General features: G+C 31.9%; 1 long non-coding RNA gene across 1 annotated transcript; it reads right to left on the bottom strand.

Moving 5' to 3' along the window:
* Positions 1–1,943: 1,943 nt before the first annotated feature.
* On the bottom strand, positions 1,944–13,000 carry LOC130893005 (uncharacterized). The gene is made up of 3 exons (XR_009059138.1): positions 12,943–13,000; positions 4,888–5,155; positions 1,944–2,140 (listed from the first exon to the last, which is right to left on the bottom strand). It is a non-coding gene; the product is annotated as an uncharacterized LOC130893005 (long non-coding RNA).
* Between the last annotated feature and the right edge of the window lie 10,468 nt (positions 13,001–23,468).

A 23,468-nucleotide genomic window follows, 5' to 3' on the forward strand; every position in this document is an offset into this window, starting at 1 on the left:
CATTGTACAGGTCCGTCCTGTTTCTTCTGTTCTACCACACTTATTTTCGTGTGACAGAGATATTTTAAGTTTTTGTATGACTGCTCTTCTGCAGGCTCGATAACTACCATGTATATAGGTAGCAATTTTCTTGTATTGTCTTCGTTCTTCTGAGTATAGCCGGTGAGTTGCCATACTTTTTTGGGCTTCAGTCCGTTTTCCCTTAGCTCGATTTCTACTTCCGATGCGGGGGTGTTCATAGCTAGTCCTATTATCACTAGCTTTCTTTCTTTTTCTTCTTTGAGTGCGTACGTATACCACTCTATTTTTTTGTGCTCGATCAGGAGCATCATTTCATTTTATTGAAGTCATCCACTGACTGCGTGGTGATGTTTTCTGTAAAATTGCCCATTTTGCACTGCGCGTTGATTTTTCTTTATATCAGCTGTTTCCTGATAACTGTCTACATCAGTGGAGATTTCAGTATAATTGGAGGTTTCCTTTCTGTTTTTTTCAGTTTTTGTTCCTCGCTTCTCTTTATTTTTTTTTAATTCTTGTATTTCATTTTCATTTCCGTCATTTGTGTTTTCATCTGTGGTTTTACTTTTCCGCTTTTTTTCGTTTCCTTCTATTTTTCACTTGCGTGAATTCCTCATCTTCCATTGGACAGTCTTCGTTATTAGTTTCTTCCATGTTTATTGTCGGGTTTACGCATCTCCTTTCCCAGTTTTTGTCTTCAATTTTGGTTTGTTCTTTTTTTTTGGTACTTTTAGTTTTGTTCGATAAGTGTTATTGCTTTGGCGTTTGTTTTGTCTATTGTATCCATAATGTTCTGCATTCTAGCTGTTTGTGTTTCAATTGTTCTCCTCAGGAGCTTGATTTCCTCATTCTTTTTTTGGTTATCTTCTTCTCTTTATTGTGGCTTCAAGAAGTTTCGTTATTTTATCCTTAAGACGTTCCTCTATAGTAGGGTTTTTCCCTACTTATGGAGTTGTCAGGCTCCATGCCTTTAACTCTTATCTTGATCTTTCTCTTTTTTTATTGATCTCAAATTATCATTTAACTAACATTGAAACAATGAGCCAAACTAAGTGTACGGCCATTTTAAATAATGGAATTCTCCGCACAATCAAACTTGCTTTATTAACAAACTCTCTTCATGCGAATTAAAAATCTTAAAACATATAAAATAAAGGATGTACCTAAATGACACAACCTGAAATAGAAAGTTTTATAAGGGTCTTATCAGAGTTCGCTTTCACTACACTTCACTGTCACAGATGTTTACTCGATAAAGTCTCGACGTAAACTTAGCCACTAGCTTGATCAGCAAACCTACTTAGCCAGCAGCAGCAGCAGCAGCAGCAGCTACTTTAGCAGCAACGCCACTATTATGCTACTAAATTAACATTCGCTTTAATGGTCCTCACTTCTATCGGACGCGAGGTATGTTCGTGTAACGAACCAAAAAAATTCGGGAAACTTCTGATTCGGCATAAATTTTCCATAAAAGTTTTTTCACAGTAAATCAACGTGTAGAATATTTAATTAACTACATATTCTTACAATAAATTTTACATTTTTACATTTACAGTACCTTGAAAAAAAAAATGGCTGTTACTTTTAGCTTTTTGACAACTGATTCGTGTACCAGTTTGCAATACAGTGTGTGGTTATATGAAAATGGCCGCCTAGTTTTAACCAAATTTGGTTGATTCTGTATAGTTTTTCTTATAATCACACTTATAAAAACGTAATTTATATTTTCAAATACTTAATAAATTTTTATACGCGCTTACTCTCCATATGATGTATTTTGAAAGAAACTGTGCATTTTATGAAAGATACTGTTTATCTGCATAAATTCAATCATTCACTTAGGAAATAAACAAATGAAAAGATTTCCAACAGAGTAATATATCAAACGACTGACTTAAAAAAGCTCAATTTATACTTGTGTGATAATCAACGTACTCTCATTAAAAAACGTAATTACCTAACCTAATTTGATAAGTAAAAAAATGTACTCACTTATTATTATCCACGAAACAGAATCTCCATATCCATATTCCATACCCATATACCAGTTTCCATATTGTCCAACACTTTTAAAATCGATTCGCGACACACCGAAACCACCGATACCGAAATTTACTAATCACTTTTTCATATCGCAGCGGTTGCCTGCCTCATTTATGATCAAATTCCAAACACATACATCACACAATCATCCCCATAGTACAGACTTGTCAGCCCACTACATTAGAGCGACCTCAAGCCAGTACTTGTTGTTTATAGGGAACTAATTTTCCGAAAAAAATTAGCTTTACCCAACAGCCTCGTTCTCATAGTTCAAGAAAATCTCAACAGATTACTCAGAAAGTCATTTGAATGATAATCGCATCTACAAGTTACATAATAAATATAACAAAGAGTATTCAATCAATTAACAAATTTTTAGCTACCCCTTGGAAGCAAGTCAAATGTAATTAATATTAGGATAATTATTCATCAAATATTTACTAGATTCAGATTTATAAAAGTAAAGGATAGAAATCATGGATCAATCGACAGTTTTGTCTAAAATAGTAACGATCAGATATATATAATACGCGTTCGATTTTGAATTTAACTTATATGATGGAGTACCCCAAATTTGCGACATATTTTGAGTAATCTGGTTTCGAGTGTTGTTTGCTTAAAACGAGTAAATTATGAATTGAAAGGAGATTTTCTAAAAACTATAAGTCCTTATTGTACCCGGGGATAACCATGCGATCACATTTTATCATAACGTTATTCAAACATCGTTAACAAATTTTGAAGCTTGTTTAACCCCCACAACTAAATTAACAAATTTGAAAATGCCACATATCAAAATACTCCCAACTCTTCCTTGTATCTACCTAAATATAAATATATGTTCAGTTTCAATTTATCTAGATTAATTTTTCATTTATTTGAACCTATTCAAAATATTTTCGAATAATCTTAACAAATTTAACATTAAAACTCGATTTTTAAAATGCTTTTAATGTAATTTTTTTGCTAGTTCCCTATAGACTTCGCTTACATATTTCAATCTACTCTACCAGTTTTTTTTATCAAAGTGATTCAAAATAATCTTGGTATTCAGAAGAAATTTTCGAAAATAGTATTTTATATTTAGTCCCCCCGTTTAATTTTTCTGATATTCCAAACATATTTTTTTATATTTTCAATAATTTTTTTTTTTGAAAAATTATGTAAACGAATTCGAAACGATTTCTCCGTACGTACGAGGGTTGTTACTCAAGTTTTCAGATATAGCAACACTGAGAGTGAATATGTTAAATTTGAAAACCATTATAAAGTATGACATTTTTAATGGTGAAAGTATTCAGAACGTGTTGTTACACGAATGCTATTTGAGTTGTTTACAGACACTTGAAACATTCATCTTGGTCAAAAAATGGAATTGAATCGCGAACATTTTCGATGTAGATTAAACCAATAGCAGTTAAGGAAGTGCGAGAACTTTTCAACTAGAGTCGATATTAAATAAATCCTAAAATGTGAAGTGCTCAAAGAATGAGAACAAATGATCAAAGTCCACATACAAGCTTCGTGAAGTGAAGGACTACGTGAAACCATGGTCAGTGATACTGAAAAATCGTCGAGATGAAAATTTTCTAACGCGTCTCCGTCTAGGGCATTCGCGACTGACCCATAGCTACTTATTCCATACTGAACCTGAACCTAAATGTAACAACTGGAATTGCAAATTGATTATAAAACACATAATCGCAGAGTGTCCATTTTTAACGCAGAAAGATCTTCATCAAATTTTAAGACCTATTATACAATATTACTAACACCAAAAATTATATTAAGACGGATTTCGATAATAAACTCAATAACCAGCATACAGTTGATGTGAATTTCATCGAATCTATGTGTAAACTGATATTGCAAGATCGACATATGACATATCGTGAGAATGAAGCACTCCAATATGAAATGAACATTTGTTCGCGTTGAATACTACAATTGCTCAAAAGAAGTTTTGTTGTTCGTACACGAAGCACCTGTTTTTTCAGCCACCGTTTCATTGAGCAACGTAGAATGATCAATTTTGAATGGTACATCAGCATTTGTTTGTTAGAAGTTTTCTTAAAAATAAGGGCAAGGAAAAGAGTATGGATGAGTCTTCACAAATCAGTTCAAACAAGGTTTTGAAACAGTCAAACCATCAATTGATGCGTCATTCCCCGTACAGTTCTTGTTTGGCACCCAATGATTTCTTCCCATTCCCGCGGATCAAAACTAAATTTGCGAGCCAAGGTTTTCCGTACAACTGAAGAAGCGATTGAAGCGTTCAAATCATATGATTTGGAAGTACATTAATCGGAAATGCATGGAAAAGTGTCTCGATCTTAATGAAGATTTTGAAAAACAATAGTCGTACTCAATGATAAACATTTGTTTTTATTTGTCTAACTCAAAACTTGAGTAGTAACCCCCGTATGTGATTAAAATATTCCTGGGAATCCTGTAATAAATGTAAATCACTAAAAAAATTATCCTAAAATTAATTTTCATACCACACTCATTACATAACAAAAATAAAAACATTTCAATTAAAACCGCATTTGAAAATTCATCTCAAAAATTTTATTTATTAGGTGTGTATAACGAATTCCAGTGCTGCTTTCTTATTATAAAAGTTGAAATTTGGAAAAAAATCAATTTTACAAAATTCAGTTCTTCAGGCATAATTATTGGAGGTTTAATAATGCAGAAAACAATTAATGTGCCCATATATACACTAGCAGTTCGGTTCAGAATCGTGAAAATATCTGGTTGAAAAAGTTTTATGTAATAATAAGACATATTTTTATTTTTGTTATTTATCCAACAATCACCTACCTTTCGGCAAACCGCATTATCGATCGCGCACTTTAAACTTTTCGTCTCGTTAACGAGTTGAAATTTTCGAGTCGAATCGCGCACTAAAACCTCTAATAAAAACATGTATGTACATAATACGTAAATTTTGTTCCTTTTTAAATTTCCGTAAAGGTGTTTAATGAACGGATTTCAATTGTGTTTAGATTTGTTCCAACAGTATGCTTGGACCATGTTTCGAATTTGGATGCACTACGCATGTCTTGAATTATTATGAACACGTACCTACCTAACAATTGTTGTTAGAATAGTAACTTAAAAAAGTTGGGAAAAAGAAGAAAATAGTAATTTTTGTTATGAAGTTTCACTAAACCATTCAATTTCATCTTTACTATTGACTAAATACTATATTTCTATTTATATCTTCATATTTTACGGCATAATATAGCACGATATTCGATGTAAAATATGTGTTGACATGCGCAAATCCAAAAATAATCAATGAACAAGTGAACAAGCTCAATGTGTTGCTAAAAAGTGAAATTTTTTGTTCATTACTTGAACTTGATGCTGTTGGAACACTATTTTCATATCGCGCATGATAGGTCTGTTTTAACGAACGAACCTATTATTTTTATGATTCAAGTTTTAATTTATATTCATCAAATTTTATATCATATATATAACGTATGCTTTTTAATAGAGAACTAGAGAAATTCCACACCACATCATAAATTGTAGTAAATCGTAAATTTAGAATTTTCTAGGTATCCACAATTTTCATTACACACAACTAGATTTGATAGAAATAAGGAGAATTTTTTATGTGATGGCAACTCCACGCACATAAATTAAATTACAACATAACAAATCTTTTTGGAAACAGTTTCACGAAAATATATATGAAATTTGAAAATAAAACATACTTTCTATCCCATACCAGTATACTAATAAAACTTTTTTGTTTCTTTCAAATTGAAATTGTAGACTAATCATTAGTTACATTTGTTGGACCTAAAAATCTAGATATCGAAATATTTTTTTATTGTTTATATATAGAACCGGCATATATTTTGTTTCTTCAAAACTTTGCTTTGCAATGGAAATTGTTTCAAAAATATCAAGTTTCCCCCATATCAATTGCAGAAGACAGTTATACGAAGAACAATCATTATTATATAAATAGGAAATTAAAAATCAAGTTAACTCCCCGTATAAAATTCAGTTGACATCTAACAAACCGTCAGCCCACGTGGACTCATCATCTCTACTTTTTAACAATAAAATCATCGAATCGTAAACATAGATGCATTTCTATTGATCAAAGCTGTCGAAATATTCCTGTAGCGCCGCTTGGTGAGATTTATTTAATTCATAATTTTCTTTAAATAAATAGAAAAATTGCGTTCTTTAGACTATGAGCCAATAAGGACAATAAAATTACACAGTGTATTGAGAATAAATTCAGGTATGAATTTAATAATGAAGATTTAGTTATACAAATACAGCAAGTTATTTTAAAAATATTAGAATGTTTAAAAAAAGATCTAGCGATCTGAAAACGCTATCATAATAAGAATTAATCATTTATCGAGTAGTTACGAAAAAGGTTGCTGTGGATCATTCACAGAATCGAAAAACGAGTAAAATCAAAATTACCAAAATGTAATCAGTTTTCAGAACTGAGTAAAGAGGTTGTAGAACTCCGTAAAGAAACTTCAAGCAAAATACTGCCAAGAGCTTTGGAAAAACTGTGTTGAACATGTTCTTAAAAAAGAAGATAAGAGTATGTGGTATCACCCTCTTTACAGCCCTTCATAATTCAATCAAATGTTCTGATTATTTAAAGATAATTTGGAATTAGAATGGTTTTTCTTTATTTTGCTTTATTTGCAAAGAATTCATTTTCCCTTTTTGGTTTCTTCTTTGACACTTCGTTTTCCATAAAAAAAAAACGAATGTGTTACAAAAAGGCCCCAGTTCACGTCTGGTACCATGTTTAAACTAGGCAGGTATACATTTTCTCGTCAATTTACGTTTTATAATTTAACATTCAGTTGTAGCAAATCAAAGAGGTACAATAAAATGTTTTCTCAAGTTTTAAGTAGGGCTACAATCAAGTGCATCTGTCAAAATAACGTCGTTTAATGCCATCCAATTTATAATGGTTCGGTTGTCTTTTAGCGTAAGATAGGCAGATTTCTAAAAGTATTTATTAAAATAATAAATTTATAAAATGAGGTATCTACGCCTATAGTAGATCAAACAAAATTGTCGTCAAGAGCTCTTATAATCTTCAATTGATATTGGAAGAACTATACGACCCTAATGTGTAACTAAAATTAATTTCATTTGTATGATGGATTGTGCAAAGAGGGTGATTCATTTGTATTAATTCCGTTTTCAGCAAACGGACTTCGATAATTTTGGAATTACCTGCAAACATCACTCATAATATCAATCTACACTTACATTATGTAACATATTTAATTGAAAAAAACTTATATATTTGAATCAACTAGGTTGAAAAGGTTCCATATATATACCTCTTAATCTGTTTGTTTTGAAATATTTGTTTTAATCTATTTAGTTTAGAAAAGTGGAGTAAATTAAAACATCAACTGTTCAGTTATATCAAATGAGAACACCTTGTGTCATTTCAATATATAAAACGGCACAAATGATTATTATGAAAATAATAGATGTTTCTAATTAGTGATGTAACATCAATATTAATCAGAGTCACGTTAAAAAAATTGTAATACAAAATTTAAACTTTCTGTATATACCGTGTATTCATTAAGTAACGTACCATGGCAATATTTCAATTTTTGTTTGGTGTGCAGAAAAAAGTTTTTTTTTTAAATAATTTAGGCCATTAGAATTAGATTAGTATATACGATGCGCTAATATCACTTATTAATGAATTTCCTAAATTGAATGCCATTTCTATGTTTTTAGATATACCCCCAATCTAATAAATAAAAATTCTGTCAAGGCGATATAAATTCCATTTTAAATAGTTTTAAAGTTGAGGTCACATGAAACTAAAATTATTAAACAAATATTTATACGATAAATCATTCAAATTTTATGTGACGATTCTGCATTCATAACCATATGTTATAGGAAAACTTTCATTTTCTATTATTTCCCAGAATTACTTTATTAATAAAACAAGACCCTTCGACTACTGACTGACTGACCTAAACCTGACCACCGGAATTCCAAATCACAATAACACAAAAAAAAATTGCCAACTCTCAGTTTCTATTCATGATAATATTGTTGAAAATGGTTGAAAATTGTTTCTATTTGAGGCAATATTCACTCGCATTAAAAATAAAACTCTAATGGTAAATTCAAAAATTAAAACACATAATCAGGTATCTCAATCTGTTAAGAGCTCCGACCACACAAATCTTTATCTAATGAGAGCACCCGCACTACTGAATGTCTAAATTAAATTTACGATCGCTTTGATTCGTCCCTACCAGTCGGTACGATGTTTTTTCGTACAGCGGACCAACTTGGTTCGTCTAAGTTCGACACTAATGTTCAACAAAAAATGTTGGAAATGTTAAATGAACCGGCACTTTTTTTACACAACCGACCAACGTCTTGAATTTGAGAATGTAAACAAGTTTTTATTTGAAACTGGCGTCAATTTCCAACCTTTTTCAACTGAAGGAAATAATAAGTGTTTTTATAAAGAGTTGATGCCGGTTTTTTAAGGGACTAAGTGATGTGCGTTTTAAGAAACGCCAATTAGACAAAAACGAATTTACAATTCTTAAACCAACTTATTTTATGATTGAAATTTAAAAAAAAAATCCTCGTTCTTTACACTCTAATTTACAATAAATTTATTAGTGCAAATACTATATTTTTCTCATTAAGTGTTCTAACTTTCCAATTGCGTTTTTTCACGTACAATAATAATGTATACGGGGCGACTAAATTTAAATATACACGTCCTCATATATTTTGTTACATGGTAACACTGTCATGTCAACGCCTATATTTTATATTTATGGGATTCGTGAGGTTGTGATCGGTAGTTAATTCAGTCAATAATTGTACCGGGTGGTCAACTAAAAATAACCGTCAACCATATCTCAAGAAAGAAAAAATTGTAACAAAACTATCCTCAAAGAACACTTGAAAATTATTTTTAGAATTTCAGATTTATTACTCATTAGAAGGTGTATTTGGAAAAATTACATAAAAATTTAGGTAAATGTTTTTGAAATTCTCCGAATCAAGTGGAATAGAACACGATAATAGAGTTTTCCAACGAATTTTGTTTATTTTTTAATTCAGAAGTTTTATCATTTTAAATAAGAGATAGGGGAGAGTTATGAAAAATGTCTAGTTCTACTTAGCTTATTTTTATAAACTTGGTATCGTTTGAAAGAAATTTTGTCCAATAATACAATATACCTGAGATTTTGAGAAAATCGAACATAGGAAAAACACCGTATTGCAGTGATGTTCTGCTAATTTTTTTTACCGGAACGCGTGTACATAATTATATAGAAAGGGTAGGCGGCTGCTCTGTGCGTTCTCATTTATATATATATATATATATATATATATATATATATATATATATATATATATATGTATTCATTCCAATAATAGAAACGTTTAATAAAAATTAGTTAACAAATTATAAAATATGCATAGTAGATACTAAAACAATATTTTTAACAATTAATGAAAACATCGATGGTTTTTATAAAATATTCCAAATAGGATGATTATATTCAGGATCTTGTGGTTGAATTTTCCTTGTTTTGTTGTCATCTGCTGAACGATGAGACCTTAACCAAGCTTTCACGTAATCATCTGGTTGAAATAATTGTTGTGGTGGCCATTCATTTTTATAAATAAAAGATTTGCTAGGAAAGAAAAACGGACATTTTTGATTAATAATGAAAATGAAATATACTTACATTTCAAGTTTACTAGATTGAAGATTATAGAAAAATGCAACTATTACATAAATATACATATGCGAAATTGAAACTAACACTTTTTAATCGACACTTTGACTTCGTAGGTAGCGTGCATAGAATATTTCGTTAACAGTAGTACTTATTAATCTTATTATTACATTGTTTGTAATAAAGGTTTTAATGTATACAATAGTTTTGTGTGGCACTTATTCACTAACTAAAACTTCCACTTTCTATAAATGTGCTGTCGCAAAGATGATTTGACACTGATTAAAAAAATCGTTTTACAATAATCAAATTCTTACACTAAGGGTGGATAGTGTAAAAACTACAAAGATGGGATGGGAATTTCTCGGCAATGCACATTTCAGATGAAAATCGGTACGTTTGTCGGCATTTTTATTAGCACCACTGTAATAAACTAATAAAGTTTGAAATATCTACCAATACTGAAAACCAACATCTGGAAATTCTAGTTCACAACAAATGTATAATATAAATTCTTAGCATTAGCCGCAGGCCCATTTGGGTATGGCAATAAACTATACCTGGGATGAGTAATGGACGGTTCGTGTGGGCCGCTTACATTAAAATTTATGTATGAAATCTTTACTTTTTTAAAATTTTATATTTTTTTCATCTATTTCTAATGTTTATTATAAAGTTTAATTCCCGTTGAACCGGTTCAAAATGTATTTTCTTGATTTTTCTATTAGTATTTATTATACTTACTGTTGTAATAATTTGAAATTGTTAATAAAAAAAAGGACGAAAGTCGGGGGTTGCTCGATAGCTGATGCAAATTTAACATACTTATAGTACAAATTGCAGCGTGGTGTTTCCTATGTTCGGTTTCCACAAAATCTTATGGTAGATGAATTCTAAACGATAGAATTTGAATCGTTAATGATAAGAGGGCGATGTTTAATATATTTTAGATATTGTGATTTCTCTTGACAAATTTTTTTGTCTATTTTCAATATTTTCATTAAAACGATGCCTATGTCGAATAATTATGTTTTACTTTCATTTTGAAAAGATAATCCTGCGCTCAAACACCTGCTGCTTATGTTTCAGCGTTAAAAAATGTTAAATTTTAATGAAGGCACTCGAATAACGAACAATTATTACGTGCGATGAGAGGTATGATTAAGTTGACATTTTTCGAACCGTTGGCGATATCCATATTATCCAATACACTGTTGAAACGACCTAACCAAGTTATCATCATTCGCCCAGATAAAAGTTAATAAGGAGCTTCTAATTAGGTACACTTTCCTTATTCTGGTTACTAACCACGTAGCGACCGCGCACCGAACTCGCTCGAACGTTTTCTTAATGGCAACAGTCAATAGACGAAAGTAATAAAAATATCGATATTTTCAAGAACCTCGAGTGCACGGTGGTGGTTCGAGGTTACATTTGCAGGTAAAAAGTCACTATCTTCAATCTCTGCATTCAGCTTGAAAAGTTTATTACAGTAAATAGAAGAAGAAAAATAAAAAAAAATTGACAACAGTTAAACAAAGAGTTAATACTTTCGTCATCAATGCGATTATAGTCTTAGTCTCCTAAACTAACCATTCTTAAATTAAGAGGCTTTTTTGTGGACAATTCAAATTACGCAAATAATGATTTTGAACCTAATACCAAAAATGAATTCATCAACTTTCGTTCGATATTTTATATAATATTACAACATTTGCTCATTTTGAAAAATCTTAGCTATTGCTGATGATTTTTTGTTTTGTCTTAATGATAATAGTGTACGATAGATGCACAAAATGTTTTCTAAATGTGACTGAGTGTGCGCTCCTCGCATCACACCTATCCAGCCACGTGAAAAGTTAGTTAACAAGAACACGATGTACTACTAGTAACCAGCAGACTTTAAAAATTATGTGAGAAAGAATTCTACATTGTTTAAATGTTAACACAGTACACTACATAAAGTTTCTATTGTACTAAACAATTGCAAAACAAAATTGGTCGTAAAATTACGATTTCTCGCTATAGGATACTCATATCTAAATTTGAGATACAATTCTTCAATATTTCAATCCACCTCTTATTTCTGATATTTTTAGCCATGTTATTGTTATATTTTTTGTTTCCAAAATTATAAGTATATAAAATTATTATTTTAATCGTAAATTCTTCACATTTTGCCGTCGATAGTGTCTACTCCCATCGACAAATTAGAAATTAGCATTAGACCTTAAGCATTAGAGGATGCGACTGAAACATCTAAGTCCTATTAGACTTCAAATCGTTCATAATTAGGATGCTACGTCAGTCAAAAGTTACACTTCTTCCCATTTCGAATGGTAATTAGTATCCTAACTTTCTAAACGCTGATCATTTCATTGAAATCAGTATTTGAATCATTTAGGACGTCTGAATAAGGGTTTCATTACTGAATCTTATTAATGAAATTTAAAAATGGCTAATAAACATTTCGAAATTGGTCAAAATAATGAGAACATTACATTATAAATTTTATACTCTGACCAATTTGTTAACAACTTTTTATTTCAAGTTCGCATCTCTTTTCAAACTACAGTAGGTATATAATGAGTACAAAAAAATGTCGGCGATACAAAAATATTTCACGACTTTTATCTGGACAGTTATATGAAGAAAAATCTACATTATTCTAGAAATTAAGACGTAAGATCATATTTCATAAATATGTGTCAGTGTTTATTCTATTATAAATAGGATTGTTGAAAATACCTTTCAATGAATGTTAGTTGACTCACTCAAGAAATTATGAAACTGCAAACTATGTTTTTTGTATAAAATAAAGTTTTTAAAAACGAGTATATACTTTTTTAAATTTGAATATTGATTGAAAATATATACTATAAATATGAATAACTAACAAAGTATTACACAATGAATTAAAAAAAATATATAGATAATTTGAGTGACGTTTTTTGATGGATTATACTTATTTGGGTACTCGTAAAAAGAAATAAGACAATTTTTACCTATGGACATTTAACTAAAAAATAAGTAAATAAAAATTATATGTTCAATGAATACCGGGCAAAATTGAAAACAACATCTATATTAAAAAGTTGGACATTCGTTAAATAAAACATAAACTTACAGTTAAATTTATAAATCCCGAACAATCATTACTTCAGACACCTCCACACATGTTTAACGTTCAAAAGTATCAGCACTACTAATATATCTGCGTCAGTACATCCTTTAACCCAGCAATTTTGTGAGGTTTGTTCGTACAGCGAATCGGAACAATTCGTGATTGATCGTATTCGTCTGTTGAATAAAAAATGTAATGTTAAATGAGAGGCCAACTGAAAAGTTTTTACATAAAAACCAATTCCTAGAATAAGATTTTGTAAACAACCATTTATTTGAAACCTTCGTCTTACTTTTAATTTTTTTTAACTACAGCATGTAACAAAGAGATACCGACAATACAAAAACAAATGCTTTCATAACTTTTATATATGTATTGACAAATTTTTTACAATACTTCGCTTCCTTTGAATATTTGTAGACATATATTGAAGATGTGTTATAAGATTTGTATACTGATAATTGAAGATTTAGAATTGATTTTAGTTATTTTGAATTTATAACATAGGTAATTGAATATAATTTGATCAGACTTTATTAAATTAAAAAAATGTGAATATTTTTATTTAAATAATTCGAGTGAATTGGTTTTTCTTGGGTTTTTAAAAAATAATTGTTAAAAGTAACAGTAATTAGGTATTTAGATTGAGTTACACCCCTCAGATTTTGCTAAAATTTCAGTATGTTATAAAGAAAATTACGCTGAACAAAAATATATATAGGGCGCGGAAAGCAGAACTTCACATAGTTTTTCATTTTCTATTTTGAAGTTCCAGAACATGAAAAATATTACATAAGTACAACATAATTCAACATCACATGTCTCCATTACCGAATGATAGCATCATAATTTTCTTCATTTTTTATTGAAGATTTGTCAATTTTGGGTAAATAATCGTCATCAAAGCATTGGTGGGCCCAATAATACAGTCCAAATTGATGAAGTAACCCTTGGTCGACGAAAATATCATCAGGGTCGGATCATGAGTGTTTGAAGGGATAGATCTGGTGACAAAATATTTATTTATCGAGCCAGTTCCATCAAGATCTTCACAAATTCTTCAAGAGGTCATCATGCGTCGAGTACATACTGGTGCAACAATTATGTTTGATTGCGCTATAATTTGTGACCAGAACGAAGGATGCATTTAGCGGTTTATTGCCGTTATAATTTCGTAGATCCAGAAATCAAAGCATACACTCAAAATATAAAGATGCTCAGTAGAGATTTGCGTGATAATATACCACGTTATGGCAGATCAATATATACAATATATTGCAAAATTTATTATTTAAGAAACACTTTAGCTGTACACAAAGAATTGATGAGTATTTTCATCAAATGTCTCGGATATCTATATCTAATCGAAATTCATGATTATTCAAAATGATAGATCGATACCAAAGTTTTCAATATTATTAATTTGTATTTACATTTACTTATTTGCTAATAAAAGAAGTTGTTCTACAATTTGAACAACCACCTCGACTCCTCCTTCCACCCATCTTAATCATCAATTTGGATAAAACCGGAAACAAAATTCATTAAATTTGATTAAATCAATTAGTGCAAGAAGTTCATGAGGGTGTTAAAACTCTAAAGACCATACTAACAAAGCATAATACTTCACATAATAAAAAATCAAGATTTCAAAGAACAAAAAGCTCTCAGACTTTTTTTCGAGAAAGCCGATATTTTGACGTGGAATTTTTGATTAAAAATTAAAATACTTTTTCGGTATATATATATATATATATATATATATATATATATATATATATATATATATATATATATATATATATATATATATATATATATATATATATATATATATATATATATATGTATATAATATTACAGTATATCTAGGAAATCAGAATTAACTTTTTAACCCAATTTCGTAAAAAATATTTTTTTATAGATGAACAACCAAAAACTTAGAATTTTTTATAACACACAACTTTGCTATTTAATTTATTTTCATAGGCTCATTGGCATCTGAATACCATTTAGAAAAAAGAAGTTTAGCAAAAAAAGTATATATTCAACAATTATTTCTTCCTATGAATACAGAGCAGAATTTTATTGTAATAACAAATATTAATATTAAAAAGATTTGTTGAAACTTACGTAAAATATAACCACAATTACTCTTTACATCTCACACATCTTTAATAATGAAGAACATTGGCACTACTAAAATATGTGTCCTTCTACTCAGTCGAATCGGAAAATTTCGTAACAGTTCGGATTCGGCACCTATGATGTACATGAACAAGAAATTTTGAGACTTGTTAATGAGAGGGGACAGAACTTTTTTGCACAGCAGACCAATACTTGGAATTGGAATTTGTAAACAACTTTTTATTTGAAATCTGTGTCTTATTTCTAATCTTTTCCAACTATAATATATAACAAAGAGATGCCGAAGATACAAAAACAAAGCCATCTACAACTTCAATATCGGAATGGTTTTTGATATGCTTTATTTAATATTTGAAGATATTACTATTATACTATAATAGGATTGCCAGCCTCAAATTTAAAAAACCAGGACAATTTAGTTTAAAAACAGGACGCATTAATAGAGTTGCAATAGTTAAATAAATATCTAGTGAGTGCAGGTGGAATAAAATTCAAATAATAAAAATAATACCATTTTTTAATAATTGAATAAAATTATACAAGTTTGAAAAATAGTTATTAAAATATAAAACAAACACTTTAGTTTGTAACACACATACTATTTTTGAATAATTGCAGTGTTTTAGTTTTTACTTGATTTTTGAAGGATCATTTCAATTAAAAGTGTGAAGGGGTAACTTCAACCCGAAAATGGTAATAACTGTTTCTATGAATGGCTTTAGTTTAAGCGTTTTCTCTGCTATGCTAAACGAGTAGGTAAATGTCAAGTTGAAACCTCTTACCTTTTGGCTACGCTTTACTTTATTCATCATCACGATTGTGTTTGATTACCTTTGAAGAAAGTTTCGTGCTTCACTAGGTATTTGCTATTTGAAAATAAGTAATGATACACCTAATTGGTTGGAATGTTCTAAGAAAATTTGTAATGTGTTTCTACCAGCGTAAAAAGTAGTACAAAAGCAGGATATACAATCTGTTCTGATTGGAATTAAATCAATTCGACATGTATACAGAAGTAGCACAACAAATCGAACAATTATCTACGTCAAGTATATAATGTCCCCCTCACATAGACGGTAAGCAGTTAGCTGATAAAGATAAAGTCTTTGGAAAAACATTGCTGAATATAAATAGAACAAACCATTCGAACAAATCAAAATACATCACAAAAACTCGACATATTTCAATTACCTACTAATGGTTATAGAATATCCAACGATACTAGCAATGTTGGTAGTATTATTATTTTTAAGAAAAAAACTTCCAGGAGGACAACTTCAAAACAAATACAAAAAAAATACCTAAAAAGCATCAAACACACAATAGTATTAAAGTAAGTTAATAAAAAGCACAAATAGGTTATTGTGCAGATAACATAGTCTTGAATCCTAATGTATTTTATCGGTCGAAGTAAAACATTCTTATTAAAATAAAAATACACCAATTATCGATGAATTTTTCATAATACCTCGTATAATATGGTTTTGTTGAAATGTCTGCGAGTGTTAAGATGAACGAAATAATCACTCGTATAATAAATTAGGTATTGAAGTTTTCTATGTCCGATTTTGATTAGATAATAACGTCAAAAATATTTTCATAAAATGTTGATATTTGATAATAAAATACATTATTCTCGACGATATATTTGTGAAGGTATATTGAAATAGGTGTTTGCAATACTAATTAAATGAAAATTAAAACCTAATATATTTTACAATAGGTACATTAAAAAATATTGACTCAATAATATATTAGTTTTCAATTTGTTTTGACTTTTGTTAAGAGACTGTTAGAAAAGATAATTTCCTCTTTCCAGTAATTGTATAAATTAAGCAAAACTGCTTCAATTTACATTAAAAATAAAATATCAATGGAAAATAAAAATATAAAACACATATTTCAAACTACCATTACACTCCTGTACAAACTTTAATTTCTCATCCTATACACTTCTTCTCCATTCGGAAGCACGGGTACTACTAAAAAAATGGTAGTATAAGTTTTAGTCCGAACGTTGAGTGGATGTGGTCTAGTGACGTCAACACGTCTAATTGGTAGGAGTGGGAGGGACAGCCTATTGTTTGATTTTAATTGGAGTAATATGTTTTACTTTTGGCCAACTACGCTCGTCCTATGTGTAGATCGAGATTTATGGTGTTGGTGCCCGTTGGCGCCAACCTTGGCTCGAACGTTGGGAGTTGGCCGTCTTGTGTCGGTTTTTTGACGAGACATCAAAGGGAATTTGTCCCAATTTTTGTTTATTCGGCCACATATTGGAGCGTTATAAATCGTTTTAACTTGCTTAATCTGCGAAAGGTGAGTGCGCGTCGTAATAACTTGCGTTTTCTGTTAGTCGCCATAATATTTGCTCCAGTGGCACTAGAACATTGTGTTGCTCTTAGACAATGCGGTTTATCATTCCTTCAGGTATGTACCTACAAATTCCTTGAGGCTCTAATTCTCTTTAAGGAGTTGTGTAGGAATACACAAGTAAGAGTTATAATTGTTGGACTTTCCGGTTGTAGCAACATAGGTTAGGTACTATTAGGTACAATTAGGTACTACTCGTGCGCGTGATAGTTGCTGATAAAAGAACCTCTGTTTTCTGCCACATTGTGCTTGTACACCAGGATAAGGTTTCATTAGTCTCTTTGATAAAGCGAAGGCACCATCAGTACAAAAATATATGACAAAGGCATATTTCTATCAGGCATTGGAATCGATTCCGGAAAAACTTCATCATTTCCGTTAATTTTTTGATATAGTAAGCTATTATAGACACTACCTGCTAATGCTAGCAAAATCATGTTAAAGTCTTGTTTATGGTTGAAAAATTCTGAGTCGCTGTTGATAGGAGCTTGTAATTTCACATGTTGTAGGCATCTGAAATAATAATAAAAGCAACATTAAATATAAAATTACAGAAAAGCATTTTGTTTCAGACTGGAGCAGCCTCTGACCAAATTGTAGGTACTTAAGAATGTAGGTACTCGAAGAAGAAAATGACATTGAACGTAATTACCCTGCTACCCAAAACCACCATTCCCTCCATAAAGCGAACTGCACCAGAGTTAATAATACATACGAAAAAGCAAATGGATGAAGCAGTTCATATCTTAAAAAATATTTCGCAAAAATCAAATAGGGAACCTGACGAAGTTGATTTATTCTTTCAACTTCTTGCGAAAAAAATTTAAACATTTGATGAACAAGAAAGGGAAGGTATTATGCATGAGAGATTGATGAAATACTCTACAACCGAAGAAAAAGATTTGAAAATCAGTCTAGATGTTCAACGCATTCTTTCAATTATCAGGTTTCTGGACGAATCAAATGTAACCTTACCTCGGCCATCCCATATTCATCCAAGCCTGGCTGAACTTTGGGAAAACCGACCTCGGCCATCCTATAGTCAGCGAGTCTTGGCAGAACTCTGAATAACTATATAAAGTTTTGTTCTAATATCTTACCATAATAGATATCTTAACATTAAAAGTAATAATTTTTTATGAATAAATTTCTTTTTTGCATAAAAGACAGAAAAATAGAATAATAAAAAATAGTATCACTTTTTTATATGTTTAATTATTCAACTAATATTTTTATGTACATTAATAGAAACTTGCGATAAAAATATTATCCTATTAACAATATATTAAAAATCTATTTTTACAAGCAACCAGCGATCCAAGGATGCAGACCAGTCCTGGGTTTATCTAGGCAGACAGGCTTAGTCCAGGCTTGCAAATCTAAGCGAGGGACATTGTTATCATCCCAGATTTCCACCAAGTCTGGGCCAATAACGGCTTCCAAGCTAGGGCCAGAGTTGTACATACTTGGCCCAAGTCTGGGCCTATACTGGGCCCATCGTAAATTACTATATGGGTAACCCTTAGTAGGGTCTGAACTGTTTCATCAAATCTGCAAAAAAGTGTATAGGAAAAAAATAGTTAATAAAACAATCTACAAGGACTCAGATAAGCAAATATACTTCTGGAAACTATGATCAAAGAACTATAAAAGGTATCAACATAAGTGTGGACAATTTACGATTAGTAACTCTCGTGAGGCCCTATCCACATTCTCTAGGAGTGTAAGAGATTATGGAACTCTAGACCATTACATCTGGGTGCGTATGAGATAGAAGAACTAATTAAAATTGACTTGCCCTACCAATTAATAATAATTTAAATTACTTTCGATGCTCATATTATTTAAGGTACAAAGATATAAGATCACGTAGTAGGCAATAGGAAGATTTTAAAATAGTATAAATTGTTTATTATGCAATTTTATTCGTAGACAACCTGATCCCTTTCAAAGTAATGTCCTTTAGTACCTAATGATACAACGACTCTAGAGATTCTTTCAGGCTTTGCAGCTGCACGTTTTTAGCCGTTTTTTCAATTTTGGATCATTTGTTGATAGCCAATTTTGAGTCTGTCTCTTCGTTTCAGGATCGCACTGTAAAAACCCGTGCGTCACCGCGATCGAGCAGTGTAAGATCACTTTGTCCCGGTTCTAAACTGTCTTCTGCGATAGATATTCTATGTTATCTTGCTCTGCTCGAATGTGTTTCGGAACAATGTTTGCAGAGAGGTTTCTCGTAGCTGATTTTCTAAGATTTGGTCCGTTCACGAATGATCTTATCCGATTACATCACGTAAACTTATTAAACAGTAATTTTTTCATATTCGTTTCTTTACGATTTAATGAATAATTTCATATGTCAAATTTACTATGTTATGTTATGCTAATTGTAAAAGGATATTGTTCATTTTGTAGGTTTGATCCATATTATTTTGGATTATTGCAACTGGCTGCTAGATATCTGATGACCCTCACCTACTGTGACGTAGGTATTTTGTAATCAGATGTAGGTACATGTAGAAGTGATTGTACGGTAAAGTCTTAATAGCTTTCTTATGTCGCTAGCCGAAGAATGTGACATTGAAAGTGTTCAAGTCCAACAATCTCTCGGGATGCTGCACATCTTCACATTGATGGAGAACTAGAGCAACCGCTCTAGTTCTAACCATCACCAATAAGAAGTGATGGCTAAGAGGAGCTCAACATATCAGGGGCACAGCGTGGAGAAGGGGATTCGACCCAATCTCATTCTTGAATGTGATTGGAGAAGAAAACTGAAATTCGATAAGAAGACCAAATTGAGCGAAGCGGCCAGTAGGAGGTTTTGACCCAGTTTACACCAGAAAACAGACTTTGCCTAATGTAAAATCAGGAAAGAACCTTTCAATAATGGATTCAAAATATTCCGATTGAAAGAAACGGCCCTTGAACCTCAAAAGAGAAAAAGAGCTACAAAGAGGCATTACTCTTTATTTCTTTGAAATAGACACAGGTAGCGGTGCCCCATCTGTAGTTAAAGCTCTCAAACCTACTTTCAGCAAAAGGTGGGAAGGTGGGAATACTACACACTAATTTTCCAGATAAAATTTCAACAGTGTAGTAGATTCAAGCCTCAAAAGAAGCCAGCATGAGACAAATTATGACCACGGCTTGCTCTAGAACAAACAAAGCTCAAATTAATCATTGTCCATAATAGACCAGGCTAGCTGGTTGCAAAACTGCAAAACCCTGGATAAGAGATTCTCTTAAGATCTATAGAAAAAATTCCAAATTAATATTAGGCCAAAACAAAGAACTTAATGTTAGAAACTGGATGGTTATCAGGCGTACTATTAAAGGACAAGAGCAATAGATAAATAGTGTCCGTATTCAAGGCTTCTACATGAAACTATATGGATTAGTTTCAAACAAGTTCTCTGTTCCAAATAACCTTAAATTTGCACCTGTCCCAGAATTCATTACTACTATTACGGAAGTGCCAATGGTGGGTGGTGCCAGGCATATATTGATAGCCTCTGCCTACTTTCCTGACGACGGAGGAGGGCACCGATAACAATGCAAGAGGATAGTATTTTTTTAATATTCAAACCCCAAAAACATTTTTAACAAAGGCATGAAACTTACGGTCATAAACGCGACGAGAAAAGAAGAAAATTAACGGCAACACTTCCAAGTTTATCACAATGAAGAACTTTCGTATCACCCTTAGTGTGGTCACTAGTAATGGACTTAGTAGGACTAGTTTCACAGTTCTAAGACATGCCGATGATTTGATAGTAGTACTAAAGGGTAAGCATGAAGACATAATCTGTCAGAATACAAATGGTGCTAAGCCTAATTGAAATTGGATTGACGGAAGGCAAATCTCAATCAACCATGATAAATCAACACTAGTCTTCTTTAAAAGAAGAAGAAAGACAAATATACACGCACCTACCTTTCATGGAACTTAACTGATACTTTTTAGTGAAGTAATAAAATCTAGGAGTCATAATGGATGAAAAACTTACTTGGGACAAGGTAATATTCAAAGAAACCGCGACTATAAGGACTTGTCTCAAAGTCGTAGGCATAGCATGGGGAATATATACTGGGTAAACCAAATGGTTATCGAACTCATGATCACACATGCATTACTGGTTTGATACTGGAAATTGAACAAAACTCAAAGGCTCATTTGTTTAGGTATAACAAGAGCATGTCGACTTGCTGCACTACAGCCTTTGAGACGCTGTTTACCCTTCGCCAGTGGGAAAAGGTATTAGTGGCGCCTGCAAATTAATTCAGGCAAAAAATTAAGGACAAGGAATGTGGTAAGTCACCTGAAAATTAGATAGTCGATAAATGCAAAGCTCTCAACTCCACTAAGAAAATTACTCACTATTTCCAAGTAGAGATGCTAACAGTGTACATATCAGAAGTGTTTGAATAGAAACCTCTCTACAAAGCACATTTACATCCTCTTCGATAGCCAAGTGGCCTTGAAAACCGTGAAAGCTATTTTTTGACGTTCAAGCTACCGTAGGAGTATAAGCAATTTTCAAAAGCACTAGTAGATGGAATCAAAATAAATATAATGTGGCTAACAGGCTATCAGAGTAAACCAGGCAATGAGGAAGGAGACAGCCTTGTCAAAAAAGAGCAACAACTTATATTTTGAACCAGTGCCCTATTGTGGCTTAATGAGTTGTCACATCAACAACGATGATAATGGATGGCTGAAGAAATAGATGAAGTACTACTGGAGAACCACTACAAGCATAAGATAGTTCAAAAGATTCATGAGCACATCAACAAAGAACTCTGACGAACTTCTTGAAATGTCCAGAAATGACATAAACTGATAGCCTGATGTCACTGCCATATCAAATACTACCTTAGGACGATAGACGGTGGCAGAGGACAAATACCATAGAGAGAGCAGAAGTAGGACAAAAAACCTCTAGAAAATTCGCTTCTTTAGGAAGAAGTTCCCGTATTCTGGAAGCAGTATAATGGGATGCAGTGGTATGACTAAAATATATACGAGTATGAGAAGCAAATGTATAACTTTACAAACAATACACAGAGCCTATTGTTTATATAAACACAACGAAGTTATTCAGTGACGCCTTAAAGAGAGAAAACGAGTATAATAATCCTAGAGTGCTATGAAAATACATTATGGGCGTTAGTCCGGGATTGTGAAGAACAATGACCAAAGTTTGGTAACTACTTACAAGAAGATATGAGCGTTCGTGAAGTGTGTTGGTTTTTCGTAAAACGTGGACCAAGTATTTCGGAGAATATTAAGTTAGTTGCATGCTATTTGGACAATAAGGAGATTATAAAAGCTAGGAATTTTCAGAGTACATGGCATGGTCACCACATAACCCCACTTCCAATGATGAAATCACGAGATTGTGTTTGTATACGTGTGCGTCCTTGTGTATATGTGTCTACCTGTGAATGAGTATTTGTGTGTTCACGAAAGCCTATCTTTATAACGTTCTACGAAGCGAACCCGTCGCTTTTAACGCCAAAGTTCTTGCTGATGCTGTAGTTGAGCTGGTGCGTCGTTCTCTGGAGGGAAGTTCATCGGCTGTGGTTGGTTATCGTCAGGCTGCTGTTCCGGATTTTGAGCTGATGACTTCATAGCTGGATAGTAACGCCATTGTCGTCTGGTAATGTCACGTACAGCGTGTACACCAGTTTCATTTAGTCGATCGTTATGGTATTTTCTTTTCCGCGGAATTTGATAATGGAAGTTTTCTCCCGTCGTTCAATCACTTCATAAGGTCTGTCGTAAGGCATGCGTAATGAGTTTTTACCACCGTCGTGGTGTAGAAAAACTTTGCAGTGACCAGATCTTTAAAGATAAACGATGTCGGTGTGCCATTGATAGGTATTGATCGTAAAAGATCGAAATGCCAGCGTAGTTCCTCGATGCACTCCGCTGGTTCACTTTCTGGGTTCGCTGGCTCGAAGATTATCCCGGGTAAATGCATGGGTTGTCTGAATAGCATTTC

Source organism: Diorhabda carinulata, chromosome 1, assembly GCF_026250575.1.
Source record: "Diorhabda carinulata isolate Delta chromosome 1, icDioCari1.1, whole genome shotgun sequence".
In the NCBI taxonomy this organism is placed as follows: Eukaryota; Metazoa; Arthropoda; class Insecta; order Coleoptera; family Chrysomelidae; genus Diorhabda; species Diorhabda carinulata.